The sequence below is a fragment of the Oryctolagus cuniculus genome, chromosome 9 (genome assembly GCF_964237555.1).
Source record: "Oryctolagus cuniculus chromosome 9, mOryCun1.1, whole genome shotgun sequence".
Classification (NCBI taxonomy): Eukaryota; Metazoa; Chordata; class Mammalia; order Lagomorpha; family Leporidae; genus Oryctolagus; species Oryctolagus cuniculus.
In genome coordinates this window covers 5,832,134-5,840,933 of record NC_091440.1, presented here as the reverse complement: position 1 = coordinate 5,840,933, position 8,800 = coordinate 5,832,134, and the positions used below count along the sequence as shown (strand labels likewise).

The following is an 8,800-nucleotide window of genomic DNA, read 5'->3' as shown; positions in this document are numbered from 1 at the left end:
AGAATACCTTTCATCTGCTTGTTCGCTCTCCAAATACTGCAACAGCCAGAGCTGGGTCAGGCCGAAGCCGCGAGTTGGAAACTCCATCTGGGTTTCCCATGTGGGTGGCAGGGCCCAAGAACTCAGGCCATCATCCACTGCCAGGCACTGCTTTTAAACACTCATATTTTGCAAATGTTTAGGAACATTTTTGTTCTTGGAATGGTCCTGGTGCAGGTCTGGGGCTGAAAGAAAGGCCTCCATTCTTATTTTATGTATTAAACAATAATGTGTTAAATGCTGCCAACATCGTGACGAGTTGGGTAACATTTGCTGAACAGGTGAACTGGGACACAAAGAAAGTAAGCACCCGGCCAGAGTCACTTCACAAGTAAGCCGGGGTGTGAGTGTGGGTCGCAGAGCCCACCTGGCTGCCCCTGGACACACGTGCGTGGCACACGCTCTGGAGCTGCTCTTCCAAGAGTGTGTGGCTGGAGTTGACAAGCTCAGCTTCTCTGCTTAGAGGACTTTGGTCCAAGTGATGCAAACACATGGCCTTGTTCAGACTTTGGGTCTGCTGTCATCATTTAAGCAACACCATGATCACATCTGGAAGAGGACATTCTTATCCCAAAGTTTAACCTGATAAGCAGAGAGTTGGGTCCTCTCCATCAGGCTCAAAGCTTAGTCCGGCATCTCTTCCAGGTAGCCTCGATGTCTGCGGGTGTATGTGGCAGACACGACCCTACTCCTTATGCTCCCAGTGGACACCCACTTCACTGATTTCTATAAAGAAAAGACAATAACATTTCTTTAAGAAAAGCCTTTTCATGTGGTTTCAATGTTTCAGAAATAATCAATTTCCAACTTTCGCAGCTGCAGGAGCAGGGAGAACCGAGGCTACGTGGCCTGGGTGGTGCTGGTCTGTGCACAGCAGACTGTTCCTGGTAGGGGCTGAGGAAAGATGGTGGGGAAACAAAACAAAACAAAACAAAAAACAGCCCCGCAGCTGAAACGCAAACTCATTTTGCACATGCAGGCAGTGAGTTGAGTTCAAAGAACAATCAAAGAGAAATCAGACCCACTCTGGTTGCAGTGACTTTTTATGCTTCCAGCTGTGCTTTTATCTGGTATGTTTGCACAGACCTGTGTGGTGAACGACCTAGTGAGGGGTGGGCGATCTGATCAGCCAGTGAACGCTGGGCAGGCTTCACCACCAGCATCTGCAGCAGCCACCTGAGACCCACGCTGCTTCTGCTCTCCACTGTTCCCTACTGCAGTTTTGCAAATGTGCCCAACTGTCACATAGTAAAAAGCGAATATTGGGTAGCTTCCCAGGGCCAGTGGAACTCTTAGAAATGTGATTCCATTTCTGGGTTCTTTAAAAACAGTTTAAGTAAGCATATTAATTAAGATTGCAAACTTTCTTTTTTTTTAAACTTTTATTAATGAATTTAGATTTCCAAAGTACAGCTTATGGATTACAATGGCTTCCCCCCCATGACTTCCCTCCCACCCACAGCCCTCCCCTTTCCTGCTCTCTCTCCCATTCCATTCACATCAAGATTCATTTTCAATTCTCTTTATATACAGAAGATCAGTTTAGCATATATTAAGTAAAGGTTTCAACAGTTTGCACCCACATAGAAACGCAAAGTGAAAAATACTGTTTGAGTACTAGTTATAGCATTAAATCACAATGTACATACAGCACATTAAGGACAGAGATCCTACATGAGGAGTAAGTGCACAGTGATTCCTGTTGTTGACTTAACAAATTGACACTCTTGTTTATGGCCTCAGTAATCACCCTAGGCTCTTGTCATGAGTTGCCAAGGTTATGGAAGCCTTTTGAGTTCACCAACTCTGATCATATTTAGACAAGGTTGTAGGCAGAGTGGAAGTTCTCTCCTCCCTTCAGAGAAAGGTACCTCCTTCTTTGATGACCCGTTCTTTGCACTGGGATCTCACTCGCGGAGATCTTTCATTTAGGTCATTTAAGATTGCAAACTTTCACCCCTTGTCACGAGTCCATCTCGGACGTCGTGTTTTTGGGTTGGATGAAGAGATGGCCGACGTAGTCAGGAAGAGTCTATGTCTTGACCAGCGGGCAGGGCACTTGCGCGCTTTTACACAGAAACGGCGTTTTGCTCACAGAGCCAGCTGGTAGGCAGGGTTGTTCTGCTTCATGCCGGAAGCTGTTCTTGAAAAAGTGGGCACTGCACGCGTTGACGGAGACAAATACTTCAGGCAACACCTCCATGCCCAGAAGCCTGGTTTGCAAGGAAGGAGTCTGTCTGTCTGCTCCCTGAATGCAGGAATGGCCGTGGGAAAAGAGCGAGTTGAAAATTGACTCTGAAGTCGTGACATGAGTAACATCTTCCCGTATCCCTGCGCGCTTGGGAAGATGACTAATATCTGGCTGTTTGGCAGGACTGTGATAACAAATCACATCTTAAATCAACTCCTCGTACCCAGTTTGTGCTGCAGAACATTTGCTTAGTGTTCGAGGATGAGATGTTTCTCAGTTTGGATCAGCTAAGGTTTGCAAGGAGAGTAGGGAGTCCACGGATACACCTTTTCTTTTCCAGAGGTGATTAGGGGGCTCAGGCAAAACCGATTACGTGTGAGCACCTTGTCCTAGGAAATAGGTGACTGTGCCGAGCCACACGCCGGGAGACGGCACGTCAGCTGTTCCTCGGAGGCATGGTGAGCTTTGACTGCACTCCCTGCGCCGTGAACCTTTGCCCGCTCATTCTGTGCTTAGATTCCCAGGGGTTTATGAAGTAGCGGTCTCTAGATTTCATTCCAAATGAAAAGTTGGCGTGAAAACTCTCTATCCAATTATTCCTGTACACATTTTGAAACAAATCATCTTGGCCTTTTTGAGAATTTTACGGGAGGTGATAAACAGAGGAAACTTTAGGTTTCAGCTGTTTCTCTGTATTCTGTTAGCAGAATAATGGCGTCATTAAAAATAATTCCACAACAGGATGTGAACTTTGTGAGACGGTTGGAGCGCTTCTGCTGGCTTTCCACGGAGAGCGTCGCAGGCAAGCAGGCTGTTATGTAGTAGTTCAGGTTTCATGCTACTTCGCGGAGCTTTTGTGAGCCATCGAATGACTGCTCCCTGAGGATGAAGGAACCCGACCACTTGGTTCCACTCTGCAGGCCCAGGGCTCGGGCCTGTCCAGGCTGAGGTCACACAGTCTCTGAGACACAGGGATGCACTTCAGGGCTTCTGTCCATCTCCGGAGCTAATCCTCGTCCTTTGGTTTCTGGGATGGGCTGGGTTGGGCGTGGGGGGAGTTCTTATCTAGAGCTTTGGGTTGGTCACTGAAGAATGTGAAAGGAAGGCAAAGGTGACCCCTGACCTCTGAATTGGGGAAAGAATAGTTTCCCAGATCTTGAGGTTGTGGGGTAGGAAGGAACCTTGAGAGTCGTCTATTGAGCGTTTACTTTGTTAGTTGAGTCTCTTCTCCAGCTTGCCTCCCCCGAACAAGGCTCAGGCATCCCCAGCAGTGGGAAACACCGACTCCAAAGACTGCACCTTCTGTCTGCCAGCCACTGCTGGGCTACAGAGTTCTTCTGCTATCAGGCTGATCTGTCTTCCTGTAATTTCCACCCATTGTTCCTTGGCTCCGTGCCCCAGACCTAAAAAGAACAGGCCCATTTTCCATTCTGTAGCAGCAACTCAGTTCTCAGAAGGAGAGGCGCGAGGCGAGAGCCAGGGGTACCTAGGCAGGAAGGATCCTCTTCTCTCGGGTCCTGGGTCTCCTGTGCAGTGGACACGGTGGAGCCTCACTGTGCGTGGACACTGGAGACAGCGCGTGTAAGCACCCCGCACAGCTGGTGGCAGGAAGTAGTGACTCAGTGACAGGTGACCGCCGTTATTCCTGTTGGAGGTGCCTAGGGGTTTTCCCTAGAGTTCTCTTTTCTTCGGGAAAATTGGCCTCTGTGTGTCCATCTGTGAACGCACATTGTGGTTTGAATCTCTGCATCTTCTGAGCCACACTGGTCTTGGCCAGCACAGCCCCCTCCTGGTGCAGTTGTGTGGCTGCTGAGAGCAGGGAGGAAACCCTCCCCTGAGCGGGCCACTGAGAATGCTCGGAGGACGCTTCATTCAGAGGCTCAGAGGGGATGGGGTCAGCAAGTGTTTGTTGATTGAATAATAGGCATTTCACGGAGCAAAAAGAATGAGGATTTTTGAAACTCAAATCCATATTATTATCATACTATGAAATTACAGCATGCATCTTTTTTTAAAAAAATATTTATTTATTTATTTATTTATTTTGACAGGCAGAGTGGACAGCGAGAGAGAGAGACAGAGAGAAAGGTCTTCCTTTGCCGTTGGTTCACCCTCCAATGGCTGCCACGGCCGGCGCGCTGCGGCCGGCACACCGCGCTGATCCGATGGCAGGAGCCAGGAGCCAGGTGCTTTTCCTGGTCTCCCATGGGGTGCAGGGCCCAAGCACCTGGGCCATCCTCCACTGCACTCCCTGGCCACAGCAGAGGGCTGGCCTGGAAGAGGGGCAGCCGGGACAGAATCCGGCGCCCCGACCGGGACTAGAACCCGGTGTGCCTGCGCCGCTAGGCGGAGGATTAGCCTAGTGAGCCGCAGCGCCGGCCCTATTTATTTATTTGAGAGGTAGAGTTACAAAGAGAGGGAGAGACAGAGAGAAAGGTCTTCCATCCACTGGTTCACTCCCCAAATGGCTGCAAATGGCCACAAACAGCTGGAGCTGGGCCCATCCAAAGCCAGGAGCCAGGAACTTCTTCTGGGTCCCCAATGCGGGTGCAGGGGCCCAAGGACCTGGGCCATCCTCTACTGCTTTCCCAGGCCATAGCAGAGAGCTGGATGAGAAGAGGAGCAGCTGGGACTTGAACCGGTGCACCCACTATACCACAGCACCGCCCCCAACAGTGTGCATCTTTTGTGTCCTCTTGGCACAAACACCTGGGTGTTTATTCTGGTGCTTACTCAACGTCAGCTCCGCTGTATGGACACTGTCTCTATTTTCCCCTCACGGAAGCAGAAATTGGAAGAAAATTTAAGTAGCCCATTTCAGGAAGGGCGGTATCCCGGGTCTGAATTTAGGTCTCCCTTATTCTAGACAGGTCCGTCTTCCATCACACAGAGTCCCATTTTGGAAGCAAATGAGGGAAACGTTGTGTTAGTTTCCGTTCAGTCAGGTTCTCCTGGAGACACACAATCAACGGGAGATACCTACAGACACGTAGGAGGGATGGGCTCATGAGGTCACAGGCTGAGCTGTCCCACCACTGCTGTTGGCAAGCTGGAGAGCGAGGCAGGCTGACGGTCGAGTTCAGTCTGAGCCCAGAGGGCTGAGAACGTGGGGGGTCGATGGTGGAAATCCTGGTCCATGGTCTGCAGAAGATCGGGCGGGCAGGCAGGCAGGCGGGCGGCAGAAAGGGGTGAAGTCTTCTTTGCTCTGCTGTTTTCTCTTTGCAGCCCCCAGTGGATTCCTGATTCCTGCCCGCGCTGGGGAGGGCCATCTGCTTGCCTGGGTCCATCGGTTCAACCGTCTGTCTCATTTGGCGCACCCTTTACAGACACACCCAGCATACTGCTAAAGCCCCGTGCACCGTGGCCAGGCAAGCTGACACCCCTTACAGACACACCCAGCGTGCTGCTAAAGCCCCGTGCACCGTGGCCAGTCAAGCTGACACCGAACCAGCATCACTTTCCTTCCAGGGGATTCTGGTAAGAACCCAATACAATCAGCATGGGGAGCCGAGAGGGAAAATGCTTTTCAGGTGGGAGAAAACTGATGCCCTGGGTGCTCTTCTTCTTCTTCTTCTTCTTTTTTGAATGTACCAGGTTATTTATTTATTTCAGTGTTGTTTCCCTTTTTTTCCCCCCAGAAATCTTTCAGTTAAGGGATACAAACTTCATACATTTCATAATTACAACTTTAGGAACATGGTGGTTCTCCCCACCCCTCTTCCTCCTCCCTTTCTTATTCCTATTTTTTTTTTTTTTACTGAGATTTATTTTCAATTAACTTTGCACACATATGAATAACTATGTTAAGTAAAGAGTTCAACCAACAATATTAAAAAAACTGTTCTTCAACAGTGGAAGCAAGGGCTCAAGATCTGAAAGCCATTCTCCGACTGTCAGTGTCACTTCTACAGATTGCCTTTTAGGTGCTCTGTTAGTTATCACAGGACAGGGAGAACATGTGGTATGTGTCCTTTTGGGACTGCCTTATTTCACTAAGTATGATGTTTTCCAGTTTCATCGATCCATTTTGTTGCAAATGACAGGATTTCTTTTTTATCAGTGTGTAGTATTCCATGGTGTATATATCCCATAATTTCTTTATCCAGTCTTCAGTTGGCATTTGGGTTGATTCCATGTCTTAGTTATTGTGAATTGAGCTGCAATAAACATGGGGGTGCAGATAACTCTTTCATATGCTGATTTCACTTCCCTTGGGTAAATTCCCAGAAGTGGGATGGCCGGGTCATACGGTAGGTCTATAATCAGAATTCTAAGGTTCTCCATACTGTCTTCCACAGTGCCTGTATCAGTTTGCATTCCCACCAACAGTGGATTAAGGTACTTTTCCTCCCATTTCTTTACCAGCATTTGTTGTTTTTTGATTTCTGTATGAAAGCCATACAGAAGCCAAACTCATTGTGGTTTTGATTTGCATTCCCCCATGGATAGTGTATTTTTTCATGTGTTTGTTGGCCATTTGGATTTCCTCTTTTAAAAAATGCCTGTTTAAGTTCTTTGCCCACTTTTTCACTGAGTTATTTGTTTTGTTGTTGTTGAGTTTCTTGATCTCTTAATATATCCTGGTTATTAATCTTTTATCAATTGAATAGTTTGCAAATAATTTCTTCCATTCTGTCAGTTGGTCTCTTCACTTTGCTGAGTGTTTCTTTTGTAGTACAGAAGCTTCTCAATTTGATGTAATCCCATTTGCCAATTTTGGCTTTGATTGTCTGTGCCTCTGGGGTCTTTTCCAAGAAGTCTTTGCCCATGCCAGTGTCTTACAGGGTTTCCCCAATGTTCTCTAATAATTTAATGGTATTGGGTCATCGTAGAGACATCATTGATTAAATTTATTCCAAGGTATTTTATTTTTTTTGTAGCTGTTGTGAATGGGATTGATCTTAGAAGTTCATTCTCACCTGTGGCATTGTCTGTATACAAGACTGTTGATTTTTCTGTGTTAATTATATATCCTGCCTCTTTACCTAACTCTTCAGTGAGTTCCAGTTGTCTCTTATTGGAATATTTTGGATCCCCTATATATAGAAGCATGTTATCTGCAAATAGGGATAGTTTGACTTCCTCCTTCCCAATTTAAAAATCTTTGATTTCTTTTTCTTGCCTAATGTCTCTGACTAAAACTTCCAGGACTTTATTGAATAACAATGGTGAGAGTGGGCATCCCTATCGAGTTCCAGATCTTAGTGGGAATGCTTCCAGTCTTCCCCATTCAATAGGACACTGGCCATGGGTTTGTCATAAATTGCCTTGATTGTGTTAAACAATGTTCCTTCTATACCTAATTTTCTTAGATTTTTTTTATCATGAAAGGGTGTTGTATTTTATCAAATGCTTTCTCTGCATCAATTGATATAATCATATGTTTTTTGTTCTTCAATTGATTAATGTGACATATCACATTCATTGATTTGTGAATATTGTACCATCCCTGCATCCTGTGTTCAGCAGGGCAATTGATCTGTAGTTCTTTTTCTCTGTTGCATATTTTTCAGGTTTATGAATTGAGGTGATACTGGTTTCATAGAAAGAATTTTGGAGGATTACTTCCCTTTCAATTGTTTCAAATAGCTTGAGAATAACTGGAGTTAGTTCATCTTAAATGTCTGGTAGAATTCAGCGGGGAAGCCATTTGGTCCTCGGCTCTTCTTTGTTGGGAGTGTCTTTAATATTGATCCAATTTCTGTCTTGGTTATGAGTCTGTTTAAGTTTTCTCTGTATTCATGACTCAATTTAGGTAGGTTGCATGTGTCCAGGAATCTATCCATTTCTTCTAGGTTTCCTGATTTGTTGGCATACAGCTCTTTGTAGTAATTTTTGATGATTCTCTTTATTTCTCTGGTGTCTGTTGTTACATTTTCTTTTTCATCTCTAATTTTATTGATTTGGGTCTTCTCCTTTTTTTGGTTAGTTGGGCCAATGGTGTGTCAAATTTGTTTATTTTTTCAAAAAATCAGCTCTTTGTTTTGCTGATCTTTTGAATTCTTTTTGTTTCAATTTTGTTGATTTATTCTCTAATTTGAATTATTTTCTTTCTTCTGCTAGTTTTGGGCTTCATTTGCTGTTTTTTTTCTAAATCCTTGTAATGCATTGATAATTCATTTATTTGGTGCCTTTCCAATTTCTTGATGTAGGCACCAATTGCTATAAACTTTCCTCTGAACACTGTTTGTGCTGTATCCCATGAGTTTTGGTATATTGTGTTGTCATCTTCATTTGTTTCCAGAAATTTTTTTATTTCTGTTTTGTTTCTTCTCTGACCCACTGTTCATTTAGGAGCATGTTGTTCAGTCTCCATATGTTTGCATATGCTCTAGAGATTCCTGAATTATTGATTTCCAGCTTCATTCCATTGTGGTCAGTGAAGGTGCATGGTTTGATTTTGATTTTTTTGAATTTGCTGAGACTTGCTTTATGGCCTAGCATGTGGTCAATCCTAGAGAAAGTTCCACGCACTGGTGAGAAGAATGTGTATTCTGTGACTGGAGGATGGAAAATTCTGTAGATATCTGTTAGGTCCATTTGGTCTAGAGTGTAGATTAACTCTGTTGT

General features: G+C 45.4%; 1 long non-coding RNA gene across 1 annotated transcript in view; it reads left to right on the top strand.

Annotated features, from left to right (window-relative positions):
• Positions 1–3,455: 3,455 nt before the first annotated feature.
• Positions 3,456–8,800, top strand: part of LOC127491993 (uncharacterized) — a 14,760-nt gene continuing 9,415 nt past the window's right edge. Inside the window, exons 1-2 of the long non-coding RNA XR_011378713.1 lie at positions 3,456–3,859; positions 5,456–5,707. This is a non-coding gene — a long non-coding RNA (uncharacterized lncRNA). The remainder of the gene's footprint in view (positions 3,860–5,455; positions 5,708–8,800) is intronic.